Source organism: Coregonus clupeaformis, chromosome 17 (genome assembly GCF_020615455.1).
Source record: "Coregonus clupeaformis isolate EN_2021a chromosome 17, ASM2061545v1, whole genome shotgun sequence".
In the NCBI taxonomy this organism is placed as follows: Eukaryota; Metazoa; Chordata; class Actinopteri; order Salmoniformes; family Salmonidae; genus Coregonus; species Coregonus clupeaformis.
Genome location: NC_059208.1, coordinates 29,952,587 through 29,968,470, shown reverse-complemented (window position 1 = coordinate 29,968,470; position 15,884 = coordinate 29,952,587). Strand labels below are relative to the sequence as shown.

Genomic DNA, 15,884 nt, shown 5'->3' with positions numbered 1-15,884 from the left:
CCACCACCACCTCAGTAGCCCACACAACCACCACGGTAGCCCACACCACCACCTCAGTAGCCCACACCACCACCACGGTAGCCCACACCACCACCACGGTAGCCTACACCACCACCTTGGTAGCCCACACCACCACCACGGTAGCCTACACCACCACCTTGGTAGCCCACACCACCACCTCAGTAGCCCACACCACCACCACGGTAGCCCACACCACCACCACGGTAGCCTACACCACCACCTTGGTAGCCCACACCACCACCACGGTAGCCCACACCACCACCACGGTAGCCCACACCACCACCACGGTAGCCCACACCACCGCCTTGGTAGCCCACACCACCACCTTGGTAGCCCACACCACCACCACCTTAGTAGCCCACACCACAACCACGGTAGCCAACATCACCACGATGGTAGCCCACACAACCACCTTGGTAGCCCACACCACCACCACCTCAGTAGCCCACACCACCACGACGGTAGCCCGCACCACCACCTTGGTAGCCCACACCACCACCGCCTTGGTAGCCCACACCACCACCTTGGTAGCCCACACCACCACCAACTCAGTAGCCCACACCACAACCACGGTAGCCCACACCACCACGACGGTAGCCCACACCACCACCTTGGTAGCCCACACCACCACCACCTCAGTAGCCCACACCACCACCACGGTAGCCCACACCACCACCACGGTAGCCTACACCACCACCTTGGTAGCCCACACCACCACCTCAGTAGCCACACCACCACGACGGTAGCCCACACCACCACCACCTCAGTAGCCCACACCACCACCACGGTAGCCCACACCACCACCACCTCAGTAGCCCACACCACCACCACCTCAGTAGCCCACACCACCACCACGGTAGCCCACACCACAACCACGGTAGCCCACACCACCACCATGGTAGTCCACACCACCACCATGGTAGTCCACACCACCACCACGGTAGCCCACACCACCACCTTGGTAGCCCACACCACCACCTTGGTAGCCCACACCACCACCTTGGTAGCCCACACCACCACCACCTCAGTAGCCCACACAACCACCACGGTAGCCCACACCACCACCTCAGTAGCCCACACCACCACCACGGTAGCCCACACCACCACCATGGTAGCCTACACCACCACCACCATGGTAGCCTACACCACCACCACCATGGTAGCCTACACCACCACCACGGTAGCCCACACCACCACCACCTCAGTAGCCCACACCACCACCTTGGTAGCCCACACCACAACCACGGTAGCCCACACCACCACCACGGTAGCCCACACCACCACCACGGTAGCCCACACCACCACCACGGTAGCCCACACCACCACCACGGAAGCCCACACCACCACCTTGGTAGCCCACACCACCACCACGGTAGCCCACACCATCACCACGGTAGCCCACACCACCGCCTTGGTAGCCCACACCACCACCTTGGTAGCCCACACCACCACCACCTTAGTAGCCCACACCACAACCACGGTAGCCCACATCACCACGATGGTAGCCCACACAACCACCTCGGTAGCCCACACCACCACCACCTCAGTAGCCCACACCACCACGACGGTAGCCCACACCACCATCTTGGTAGCCCACACCACCACCTCCTAGGTAGCCCACACCACCACCTTGGTAGCCCACACCACCACCTGGTAGCCCACACCACCACCACCTCAGTAGCCCACACCACAACCACGGTAGCCCACACAACCACCTTGGTAGCCCACACCACCACCACCTCAGTAGCCCACACCACCACCTTGGTAGCCCACACCACCACCTTGGTAGCCCACACCACCACCACGGTAGCCTACACCACCACCTTGGTAGCCCACACCACCACCTCAGTAGCCACACCACCACGACGGTAGCCCACACCACCACCACCTCAGTAGCCCACACCACCACCACGGTATCCCACACCACCACCACGGTAGCCTACACCACCACCTTGGTAGCCCACACCACCACCTCAGTAGCCACACCACCACGACGGTAGCCCACACCACCACCACCTCAGTAGCCCACACCACCACCACGGTAGCCCACACCACCACCACCTCAGTAGCCCACACCACCACCACCTCAGTAGCCCACACCACCACCACGGTAGCCCACACCACTACCTCAGTAGCCCACACCACCACCACGGTATCCCACACCACCACCACGGTAGCCCACACCACCACCTTGGTAGCCCACACCACCACCCTGGTAGCCCACACCACAACCCTGGTAGCCCACACCACCACCACGGTAGCCCTACACCACCACCACCACGGTAGCCCACACCACCACCACGGTAGCCCTACACCACCACCTTGGTAGCCCACACCACCACCTTGGTAGCCCACACCACCACCACCTCAGTAGCCCACACCACCACCACCTCAGTAGCCCACACCACCACCTTGGTAGCCCACACCACCACCTTGGTAGCCCACACCACCACCACCTCAGTAGCCCACACAACCACCACGGTAGCCCACACCACCACCTCAGTAGCCCACACCACCACCACGGTAGCCCACACCACCACCATGGTAGCCTACACCACCACCTTGGTAGCCCACACCACCACCACGGTAGCCTACACCACCACCTTGGTAGCCCACACCACCACCTCAGTAGCCCACACCACCACCACGGTAGCCCACACCACCACCACGTTAGCCTACACCACCACCACGTTAGCCTACACCACCACCTTGGTAGCCCACACCACCACCACGTTAGCCTACACCACCACCTTGGTAGCCCACACCACCACCTTGGTAGCCCACACCACCACCTTGGTAGCCCACACCACCACCTTGGTAGCCCACACCACCACCACGGTAGCCCACACCACCACCACGGTAGCCCACACCACCACCACCTCAGTAGCCCACACCACCACCACGGTAGCCCACACCACCACCACCTCAGTAGCCCACACCACCACCTTGGTAGCCCACACCACCACCACGGTAGCCCACACCACCACCACGGTAGCCCACACCACCACCACGGAAGCCCACACCACCACCACGGTAGCCCACACCACCACCACGGTAGCCCACACCACCACCACGGTAGCCCACACCACCACCTCGGTAGCCCACACCACCACCACGGTAGCCCACACCACCACCACGGTAGCCCACACCACCACCTCGGTAGCCCACACCACCACCTCTGTATGATGATTTTGAGGACCAGGTCAGTAAGTTCTTTAAGGCTCTGAGAGACTGTGACATTACCCCTTATGTGATTATAGATGGAGGCTCCGACTATACCGACAGAAAGTTTGACACTCTCCAAAAACGAGCTCAATCAACGATCAAGCAAGCCAAAGCCTTGGCTAAATCAAAAAAATCAGGTGAGCGGTGTACTACCAATCCTCGTCAAATATGTCTTCAAACAAGTCCTCTCCAGCCTGAACGTGCAGTTCACACAGAGCCTCTGTGAGGCAGACCAATGTATAGCCTCCCTGGCTCAAATTTGGAACTGTCCAGTGCTGTCAGATGACAGCGACTTTTATATCTTTGACATCCAGGCAGGATGTCTGCCCATCTCTGGTTTTCAGTGGGAGAATCTGTCTGTGAGCGCTCAAAAACATATCAGCTGCCAACACTATACCACAAAAAGCTTCTCCGAACACTTTAAGATCAACAAACAGCTTCTCCCAGTCTTCGCTGTTATGGCAGGAAACGACAATGTCAACTTAGATATCTGGTGGGGAGACAAGGAAGACAAGCCGCAGATTGTGAAAAGACAAGTTAAACAAGCTGCCGACAGGTTTCCCACTTTCAAACGCTTGCAGAAATGGCTGACCAGCTTCAAGGAGCTGCAGGAGGCCTTGGACAGTATGCCCAGTCTTATCAAACACCCAATGTCTGATGCCCTCTCTAAGGGCATAAAAGAGTACCAGATTCCACTAACTCTACTCGGTTACCTGGAGGAGTTCTTCAATAATGACGTGGCGCCTAGCCGCAAGTGTCTCCCAAATCATCTGAGTGTCCTGCCAGATTGGACCGTGCTGCTGTTGATGAAGGGTAGGCTTCCCTCCTGCATTGTGAATGTGCTGCTGCATAAAAGGATGATACATCGTGTCCAAGTGGAAGATTCCAGCTGTCGCAGTGGGTACACCACCTCTCTGTGCATACGGCAGGTTCTCTACTGGCTGCTGTTGGTTGAGATGCCCACAGTGAAGGAGGATGACAGCAAAGGCCAGAAGAGGGCGGACCCGAGCAGTCAGAGCCTCCCAGTGGTTTACGTGAAGGAGTATGTCCGGGAAGACACAGAACTGGTCATCAAAGAGGTGAAAGCTATCCTGCCCAGTGGTGCACAACAGCTGCAGCTAGCCACACTGGATCAGGTATGTATACATGTGATATAGTATACATTATATCAGGTATATATACATGTGATATAGTATACAGTTTATCAGGTATGTTTACATGTGATATAGTATACAGTATATCATGTGTGTAGACGTGATATAGTATACAGTATATCAGGTTTATATACATGTGATATAGTATACAGTATATCAGGTATATATACATGTGATATAGTATACAGTATATCAGGTATGTTGACGTGATATAGTTTACAGTATATCAGGTTTGTGGACATGTGATATAGTATACAGTATATCAGGTGTGTATACATGTGATATAGTATACAGTATATCAGGTGTGTATACATGTGATATAGTATACAGTATATCATGTGATATAGTATACAGTATATCAGATATATATATACATGTGATATAGTATACAGTATATCAGGTATGTAGACGTGATATAGTATACAGTATATCAGGTATATATACATGTGATATAGTATACAGTATATCAGGTGTGTATACATGTGATATAGTATACAGTATATCAGGTGTGTATACATGTGATATAGTATACAGTATATCATGTGATATAGTATACAGTATATCAGGTATATATACATGTGATATAGTATACAGTATATCAGGTATATATACATGTGATATAGTATACAGTATATCAGGTATATATACATGTGATATAGTATACAGTATATCAGGTGTGTATACATGTGATATAGTATACAGTATATCAGGTATGTAGACATGTGATATAGTAAACAGTATATCAGGTATGTAGACATGTAATATAGTATACAGTATATCAGGTTTGTAGACATGTGATATAGTATACAGTATTTCAGGTATGTATACATGTGATATAGTATACTGTATAAAATAAACATACTGCTGTTGATTCTGAAATGTCTTCTCATTCTCTTGCTCTGTTCCTTAGGCTCCACAATCAGTGTGGCTTGAGGTGTTTTTGGAGACCCTTGGTGTGTCCCAGTCCACTTTGAATGGTCTCCCACCTCATCTGGAACTTCCTGTGGCTGTTACCTGCTACTGGTTGAGGCACGCCCATCCCCGACCAGACCATCTTCTCCTGCAGGCCCTGCTACTAGGACTGGTGTATGGAGAGCTCTGCAGACAGAGGAAGAGCCAGAAAGGTATGGCCCAGAGCATGAAACAAAACACTGACACACACAATGTAGAATTCATAAATATTGAAGTGTGTGAAGTGCAGCCAATGACTCCTCCCCTTTTTGTGTATCAGGGTTTATAGAGAAGGGACGATTGTCGGAGAAGCTGAAAGTGCTGATTCAGAAGCCTGATTCAGGAGCTGATTTAGACCTGGGTGTTGCCCACGCCTATAACCAATGGCAGTGCTGCATGAGGGATGGCCTTAACCTGAACCAACTGCTGTGCCTCCCTCTGCCTGAGCCTCAGTGTGCCTGGTAAGGTGTTACTTCCTAAATCAACCTAAATCAATTCCTTTACATTTTATCCTATCCCAGCAGCAACACAGCTAATGCAACCCTCTGTTGTTTCCCTCTTGGAGTCTAGGCTGTACAGGGGCACTCTGGTGCACCAGCTTGTGGCCAAACTGAGACGGGGGATGAACCCGGATTCTCTCCTGATGGATGACCGTTCCTCTGAGCAGCTTTACAAAGCCATGATGGAAAACCTGAAGGATGATTGTAAAGATACTGGAGGAAGCGGGAAGGCCAATCTAGAGGACGATCAGGGTTTTAAGAAAGTCAAATGCGGCAAGCGCAAGTAGAGGTAGGGGTGGGAATAGCCACCACTATATACAGTACCAGTCAAAAGTTTGGACACACCTCTTTTATCCTTTTAATTGTTCTTATTTGTGTACCTTTAATGACTGTCATTAGCTTTGTTTTTATCATTAACTATAAAATACGTTTATAAAAGATACATTAAAAGATAGATTTGATAAATGATAATAGATGGGAAAGTGTCTAATATTGAAAATAAAAGTTATTATAAGTTTGTCCTAGTTGTATTTGTTTTGCATTTCTTTGCTGTCAACTGTAAAACGGCTTTGGGTGTTTGAAAAGTGCTATATAAATAGTTAATGTTACGTTATTGCAGCACATTTTTATGAAATATTTTATGTACATTTTCAAATTAAAGAAAAATAAATGTCCTAAAGGAAATGTGTTCTAGTCTAGTAAGTTACAGTTATAACAGTGGTGGCCTACTGTGGCTAGTTGATCATAACATTATGGAGAAAATGCATCCCATAACATTTTAACATGGAAATAGCTGTTCTATCATTTAGCCTACAGTAGCAGCCAATGTGTGGTGTTCAATGTAGGCCCACATTCCATGAGACTTTTGAAAAAAACATGTAGGGATTGACATTAACCTGTTTATTCACTTGTCCTTCAGACAAGGAGGTGACTGAAAATGTTGTTGTTTGATGCAAGAAACCACTTTTCAAAATAAAATGAATTATTATTCCCATACCATTATTACAGAGAATCAAACAAATTATGATACCCTCTGCCTATTGGCTACTTAGCCTATTCAAGCCTGTCTTTAAAAAAAAAACCTCTTTACCTGACTTGCTTTTCAAAGATGTCTAGAAATGTACATGTTTTGTACTCTTGTAGGAAGCAATCACTCACCTATTGCTAACTAGAAATGATCTATAACTGGGCTAATAACTCACTTCCTAGCATAAAATATGAACAAATGTGCACACGTGGCTACGTGCTGCTCTCGCTTTGATCTCAAAACAAGCACATCTACTCACAACAACTCATGCTGTAAAGACAGTCCAGTTCAAAGTCAATGGCACAGATACATGCAGGTCGGAAGTTTACATACACTTAGGTTGGAGTCATTAAAACTCGTTTTTCAACCACTCCACAAAGTTCTTGTTAACAAACTATAGTTTTGGCAAGTCGGTTAGGACATCTACTTTGTGCATGACACAAGTGATTTTTCCAACAATTGTTCACAGACAGATTATTTCACTTATAATTCACTGTATCACAATTCCAGTTGGTCAGAAGTTTACATACACTAAGTTGACAGTGTCTTTAAACAGCTTGGAAAATTCCAGAAAATGATGTCATGGCTTTAGAAGCTTCTGATAGGCTAATTGACATCATTTGAGTCAATTGGAGGTGTACCTGTGGATGTATTTCAAGGCCTACCTTCAAACTCAGTGCCTCTTTGCTTGACATCATGGGAAAATCAAAAGAAATCAGCCAAGAACTCAGAAAATTTTTTCCATTTCCAAACGCCTGAAGGTACCACGTTCATCTGTACAAACAATAGTACGCAAGTATAAACACCATGGAACCACGCAGCCGTCATACTGCTCAGGAAGGAGACGCGTTCTGTCTCCTAGAGATGAACGTACTTTGGTGTGAAAGTGCAAATCAATCCCAGAACAACAGCAAAGGACCTTGTGAAGATGCTGGAAGAAACAGGTACAAAAGTATCTGTATCTGTCATGAATGTCTGTGGAATGCGGTAGGCCAGAGTCAAGCGCAGGACACAGAATGAAATGAAAATCTTACCGCTTCACTGCGGTAGCGGTCGGCGCTCGCCTTCTGCCGCCTGATGGCCCGCTGCAGGCATTCATGGGCAGCGTCCCAGGTCTTCTGCGAGCGCCGAACCCACTCGTCCACCGCAGGTACCTCGATCTGGCTCTGATGCCAAGGTGCCAGGCCCGGCTGATAACCTAACACACACTGGAATGGAGTGAGGTCAGTTGAGGAGTGGCGGTTGGAGTTTATTGCCATCTCTGCCCAGGGTAGGAAAACCGACCACTCCCCTCACCGGTCCTGGCAATACGACCTCAGAAACCTACCCACCTCCTGGTTGATTCTCTCCATCTGCCCGTTACTCTCGGGGTGAAAACCTGAGGTAAGGCTAACTGAGATCCCCAACCGTTCCATGAACGCCCTCCAAACCCTTGAGGTGAATTGGGGACCCCGATCAGACACTATATCCTCAGGCACCCCGTAGTGCCGGAAGACGTGTGTAAATAGGGCCTCGGCAGTTTGTAGGGCCGTAGGGAGTCCAGGCAGAGGAAGGAGGCGACAGGACTTAGAAAACCGATCCACAACGACCAGGATGGTTGTGTTCCCTTTTGAGGGAGGAAGATCAGTCATAAAATCCACCGATAGGTGGGACCACGGTCATTGTGGAACGGGTAGGGGGTGTAATTTCCCTCTGGGCAGGTGTCTAGGAGCTTTACACTGGGCGCACACCGAGCAGGAGGAAACATAAACCCTCACGTCCTTAGCTAAGGTGGGCCACCAGTACTTCCCACTAAGACAGTTCACTGTCCGACCGATGCCAGGATGACCAGAGGAGGGTGACGTGTGAACCCAATAGATCAAACAATCGCGGACCTCCAGCGGTACGTACATACAACCCTCTGGACACTGGGGAGGAGTGGGTTCGTTACGCAACGCCCGCTCGATGTCCGCGTCAACCGCCCATACCACCGGTGCCACCAGACACGACGCCGGAAGTATGGGAGTGGGCTCCACGGAACTCTCCTCCGTGTCATACAGTCGGGACAGAGCATCTACCTTAGTGTTCTAGGAGCCTGGTCTGTAAGAAAGGGTGAAAACAAAACGGGTGAGAAACATGGACCACCTTGCCTGGCGAGGGTTTAACCTCTTCGCCGCTCGGATGTACTCCAGATTGCGGTGGTCAGTCAAAATGAGAAAAGGGTGTTTAGCCCCCTCAAGCGTATAATGTCTCCACGCCAACAGCTCCCGGTACCCCACATCATAGTTGCGCTCTGCCGGGCTGAGCTTCTTCGAAAAGAAAGCACAGGGGCGGAGTTTGGGTGGCGGGCCCGAGCGCTGAGAAAGTACAGCGCCTATCCCAGCCTCGGACACGTCCACCTCAACAGTGAAGGCCAAGGAGGGATCCGGATGAGCCAGCACTGGAGCCGAGGTAAACAGGTCCTTCAGGTGCCTAAAAGCCCTGTCCGCCTCAGCTGACCACCACAGACGCACCGATCCCCCCTTCAGCAACGAGGTCATGGGAGCCGCTACCTGACCAAAGCACCAGATAAACCTCCGGTAGTAGTTGGCAAACCCCAAGAATCGCTGCACCTCCTTCACCGTGGTTGGAGTCGGCCAATTACGCACGGCCGAAATGCGGTCACTCTCCATCCGCACCCCAGACGTGGACATGTGGTACCCTAGGAAGGAGATGGACTCCTGAAAAAACAGGCTTTTCTCTGCCTTAGCATACAGGTCATGCTCCAACAGTCTTCCAAGCACATTACGCACCAGGGACACATGCTCGGCCCTTGTAGTGGAGTATATAAGGATGTCATCAATATACACCACTACCCCTTGTCCGTGCAGGTCCCTGAAAATCTCATCCACAAATGATTGGAAAACTGTTGGAGCATTCATTAACCCGTATGGCATGACAAGATACTCATAATGTCCAGAGGTGGTACTAAATGCCGTCTTCCACTCATCTCCCTCCCAGATACGCACTAGGTTGTACGCGCTCCTGAGATCCAATTTTGTGAAGAAGCGTGCCCCGTGCAATGATTCCGTCATACTAGCTATCAGGGGTAATGGATAGCTGTACTTGATGGTAATCTGATTTAAGCCACGATAATCAATGCACGGGCGTAACCCACCATCTTTCTTCTTCACAAAAAAGAAACTTGAGGAGACAGGTGAAGTGGATGGCCGAATGTATCCCTGTACTTTCCACCGTAGTTGCCCCCAAGGAAACTCCTACACACCTCCCTGAACACTGACCGGACCATCCCTTGAGAGCCCTCTGTTGCCATGAAATCATGGGGTCATGAATGGTTAACCAGGGAAGTCCCAACACCACAGGATATGCAGGAGAATCAATCAGATAGAAGCTAATCCTCTCCTCATGACCCCCCTGCATCCTCATCAGAAGTGGAGCGGTGACCTCCCTGATTATGCCTGATCCTAGCGGGCGACTATCTAATGCATGCACAGGGAAAGGTTCATCAACAGACACAGTAGGGATCGCTAACCTACGAGCATACTGGCGATCAATAAAATTCCCAGCCGCGCCTGAATCTACTAGCGCCTTATGCTGGGACTGAGGAGAAAACTCGGGAAACACAACATTCGTACACATATGCGCAACAGGGAGCTCTGGGTGAGTTGGGTGCCTACTCACCTGGAATGGCTCATCAGTGCGCTGCCTACTGCCTCGACTCCTAGGTGACCCTCCCCAGCACCGACCAGCAGTGTGTCCTCTGCGGCCACAGTTGGTGCAGGGGACGGTCCCTCTCCCCGTCTCCCTAACTGCAGCACCTCCGAGCTCCATGGGAGTAGGCTCGGAGGTGCCGGGGGATGGAATGGACGGCCCCCGATCAGAACGTCCGTGGGCTGCCAACAGGTTATCCAACCTGATGGACATGTCCACCAGTTGGTCCAGGTTGAGATTGGTGTCCCTGCAGGCCAGTTCCCGACGGACGTCTTCCCTTAAGCTGCAACGATAATGGTCGATCAGGGCCCTCTCATTCCATCCCGCGCTGGCTGCTAAAGTTCTAAACTCCAGCGCAAACTCCTGCGCGCTCCTCATCTCCTGTCATAGGTGGAACAGACGTTCACCCGCCACTCTCCCCTCTGGTGGATGATCGAATACTGCCCAGAAGCGGCGGGTGAAATCCTCGTAGCGGACAGTTCTCGAGTCTATTCCTCCCCACTCGGCGTTGGCCCATTCAAGCGCCTTCCCCGATAGACAGGAGATGAGGGCGGACACGCTCTCGTATCCCGAGGGCGCCGGGTGAATGGTGGCCAGCTAGAGCTCTACCTGGAGGAGAAATCCCTGGCACCCGGCAGATGTACCGTCATATGCCCTCGGGAGCGAGAGTCGAATTCCACTGGACCCAGGTGGCGGAGTGGTGACCAGTGTTGTAGGTGGTTGAGTGGTTGGAGATGGTGACGGGATACCCCCTCTCTCCCTTCGTTCCATCGTCTGGAACACTCGTTCCATGGTGACACCGAGAGTCTGAATCATCATCTCTTGTCGTTGGACTCGTTCCTCCATCGTCTCGGTTAATCCGGCTGTTCCTGCTGACTCCATAGTGGTGCGTGTTTCTGTCATGAATGTCTGTGGAATGCGGTAGGCCAGAGTCAAGCGCAGGACACAGAATGAAATGAAAATATACTTTACTGTATAGTAAAGAAACAAGCAAAACCTCCAACACAGGGAGGAGCAAACCCGCTCACAAACGACACTCGAAACAAGTAACAAACACGCACAACACACAGTGGGAGCGAACAGGTTAAATAGGGAAGGACATAATACCATAATGGGAAACAGGTGTGCAACACTAGACAATAACCAGATGAACATAGAAACATGAAACATAGATCGGCAGCAGCTAGTATTCCGGTGACGACAAACGCCGAAGCCTGCTCGAACCAGAAGGAAGGGCAGTCTCGGCAGAACCCGTGACAGTATCCACAGTAAAACAAGTCCTATATTGACATAACCTGAAAGGCCGCTCAGCAAGGAAGAAGCCACTGCTCCAAAACCGCCATAAAAAAAGCCAGACTACGGTTTGCAACTGCACATGGGGACAAAGATCGTACGTTTTGGAGAAATGTCCTCTGGTCTGATGAAACAAAAATAGAACTGTTTGGCCATAATAACCATCGTTATGTTTGGAGGAAAAAGGGGGTAACGTGCAAGCCGAAGAACACCATCCCAACCGTGAAGAACGGGGGTAACAGCATCATGCTTTGGGGGTGCTTTGCTGCAGGAGAGACTGGTGCACTTCACAAAATAGATGGCATCATGAGGAAGGAAAATTATGTGGATATATTGAAGCAACATCTCAAGACATCAGTCAGGAAGTTAAAGCTTGGTCGCAAATGGGTCTTCCAAATGGACAATGACCCCAAGCATACTTCCAAAGTTGTGCCAAAACAGCTTAAGGACAACAAAGTCAAGGTATTGGAGTGGCCATCACAAAGCCCTGACCTCAATCCTATAGAAAAGTTGTTGGCAGAACTGAAAAAGCATGTGCGAGCAAGGAGGCCTACAAACCTGACTCAGTTATACCAGGTCTGTCAGGAGGAATGGGCCAAAATTCACCCAACTTATTGTGGGAAGCTTGTGGAAGGCTACCCGAAACGTTTGAACACAAGTTAAACAATTTAAAGGCAATGCTACCAAATACTAATTGAGTGTAAACTTCTGACCCACTGGGAATGTAATGAAATAAATAAAAGCTTAAATAAATAATTCTCTCTACTATTATTCTGACATTTCACATATCTTAAAATAAAGTGGTGATCCTAACTGACCTAAGACAGGGAATTTTTGCTAGTATTAAATGTCAGGAATTGTGAAAAACTGAGTTTAAATGTATTTGGCTAAGATGTACACTGCTCAAAAAAATAAAGGGAACACTTAAACAACACAATGTAACTCCAAGTCAATCACACTTCTGTGAAATCAAACTGTCCACTTAGGAAGCAACACTGATTGACAATACATTTCACATGCTGTTGTGCAAATGGAATAGACAACAGGTGGAAATTATAGGCAATTAGCAAGACACCCCCAATAAAGAAGTGGTTCTGCAGGTGGTGACCACAGACCACTTCTCAGTTCCTATGCTTCCTGGCTGATGTTTTGGTCACTTTTGAATGCTGGCGGTGCTTTCACTCTAGTGGTAGCATGAGACGGAGTCTACAACCCACACAAGTGGCTCAGGTAGTGCAGCTCATCCAGGATGGCACATCAATGCGAGCTGTGGCAAGAAGGTTTGCTGTGTCTGTCAGCGTAGTGTCCAGAGCATGGAGGCGCTACCAGGAGACAGGCCAGTACATCAGGAGACGTGGAGGAGGCCGTGGGAGGGCAACAACCCAGCAGCAGGACTGCTACCTCCGCCTTTGTGCAAGGAGGAGCAGGAGGAGCACTGCCAGAGCCCTGCAAAATGACCTCCAGCAGGCCACAAATGTGCATGTGTCTGCTCAAACGGTCAGAAACAGACTCCATGAGGGTGGTATGAGGGCCCGACGTCCACAGGTGGGGGTTGTGCTTACAGCCCAACACCGTGCAGGACGTTTGGCATTTGCCAGAGAACACCAAGATTGGCAAATTCGCCACTGGCGCCCTGTGCTCTTCACAGATGAAAGCAGGTTCACACTGAGCACATGTGACAGACGTGACAGAGTCTGGAGACGCCATGGAGAACGTTCTGCTGCCTGCAACATCCTCCAGCATGACCGGTTTGGCGGTGGGTCAGTCATGGTGTGGGGTGGCATTTCTTTGGGGGCGGCACAGCCCTCCATGTGCTCGCCAGAGGTAGCCTGACTGCCATTAGGTACCGAGATGAGATCCTCAGACCCCTTGTGAGACCATATGCTGGTGCGGTTGGCCCTGGGTTCCTCCTAATGCAAGACAATGCTAGACCTCATGTGGCTGGAGTGTGTCAGCAGTTCCTGCAAGAGGAAGGCATTGATGCTATGGACTGGCCCGCCCGTTCCCCAGACCTGAATCCAATTGAGCACATCTGGGACATCATGTCTCGCTCCATCCACCAACGCCACGTTGCACCACAGACTGTCCAGGAGTTGGCCCAGGCCTTGTAGGGAGGTCATACAGGCACGTGGAGGCCACACACACTACTGAGCCACATTTTGACTTGTTTACATCAAAGTTGGATCAGCCTGTAGTGTGGTTTTCCACTTCAATTTTGAGGGTGACTCCAAATCCAGACCTCCATGGGTTGATAAATTTGGATTCAATTAATAATTTTTGTGTGATTTTGTTGTCAGCACATTCAACTATGTAAAGAAAAAAGTAGTTAATAAGATTATTTCATTCATTCAGATCTAGGCTGTGTTGTTTAAGTGTTCCCTTTATTTTTTTGAGCAGTGTATGTAAACTTCGGACTTCAACTGTATACGGCAATGGTCTATTTGCATATAGGGATACTGCAGCTCTGATTGGTTATGGCGCACCGGTCTGTGCAGAGTATGGGCCTGAGTAGTGCCTGTCAATACGATAGAATCCTACTCCAGTGCGCTCTGCCTACAAGAAAATCTCTTGCATAGTTTTTCTTTTGGTATGTTGCATTGAAAGTGGCTAATATTGAGTTGATTCGATCACAATTCCCACAGTAGAGGGAAACGTTGATAGTGTTAATTAACAGGGAAAAATAGAAGGTTCAGTGAAGTTCAATCTCGTGCTTCTCTGAGCAGGCTGATATTTCTTCTGCGTGGCAGTCCGAGGGGAGCCCGCGCGCAGCTTAGAGAGAACATTGATCACTGGTATACCCTTAGCAAGAACACAGTCAGGACCATCTCATTATTATCACTGGTAGACCCTTAACAAGAACACAGTCAGGACCATCTCATTATTATCACAGGTATACCCTTAACAAGAACACAGTCAGGACCATCTCATTATTATCACAGGTAGACCCTTAACAAGAACAAGGTCAGGACCATGCACATTTTGAATTGGTTTTGTATAGTCAGACTTGGCCCAAAAGGGTTATATCCTGGTAAATTACACATATAATTAAGAGATAAGAAGATCCATGTCAAAGGCGTCAGTGAATTGCGGTGGGCGAAGTCAAACGCAGGAAACAGAGCGTATCCGAAAACGTACTTTACTTGAAAGTAAACTGAGCATATACAATCTCCACACAGGGAGGAAACAACACGCACACTAACGACAGCCGATCACGAATACAATCACACACAACACACAGTGTACGACAGAGGGTTAAATAGGGAAGACAATACAACATAATGGGAAACAGGTGTACATAATCAAGACATAACAAGTCTAACACAGAAACATAGATCAGTAGCAGCTAGTACTCCGGTGATGACGAACACCGAAGCCTGCCCGAGCAAGGAGGAGGAGCAGCCTCGGCTGAATCCGTGACAGTACCCCCCCCCCCTTGACGCGTGGCCCCAGCCGTGCGCCGACCCCGGCATTGGGGACGGCCAGGAGGACGCGGAGCAGGGCGAGTCGGATGACTCTGGTGGAAATCTCTCAACATGGAGGGATCTAGGATGTCCCTCCTAGGGACCCAGCACCGGACCGTACCCCTCCCACTCCACGAGATACTGCAGGCCCCCCACCCGATGCCTCGAATCCAAGATGGAACGGACTGAGTACGCCGGAGCCCCCTCGATGTCCAGTGGGGGCGGAGGAACCTCTTGTACCTCAAACTCCTGGAGTGGACCAGCTACTACCGGCCTGAGGTGAGACACATGGAACGAGGGGTTAATACGGTAATTAATAGGAAGCTGTAACCTATAACAAACCTCGATCAATCTCCTCTGGACTTTAAATGGCCCCACAAACCGCCGACCCAGCTTCCGGCAGGGCAGGCGAAGGGGCAGGTTTCGGATCGAGAGCCAGACCCGATCTCCTGGTGCATACACCGGAGCCTCACTGCGGTGGCGATCGGCGCTCGCCTTTTGTCGCCTGATAGCCCGCTGCAGGTGTACATGCGCAGCGTTCCAGGTCTCTTCCGAGTGCCGA

At 50.3% G+C, this 15,884-nt stretch overlaps 1 pseudogene; it reads left to right on the top strand.

The window, feature by feature from the left end:
* The first annotated feature begins 413 nt into the window (after positions 1-413).
* LOC121585339 lies at positions 414-6,138 on the top strand (annotated as a pseudogene).
* The last annotated feature ends 9,746 nt before the right edge of the window (positions 6,139-15,884 follow it).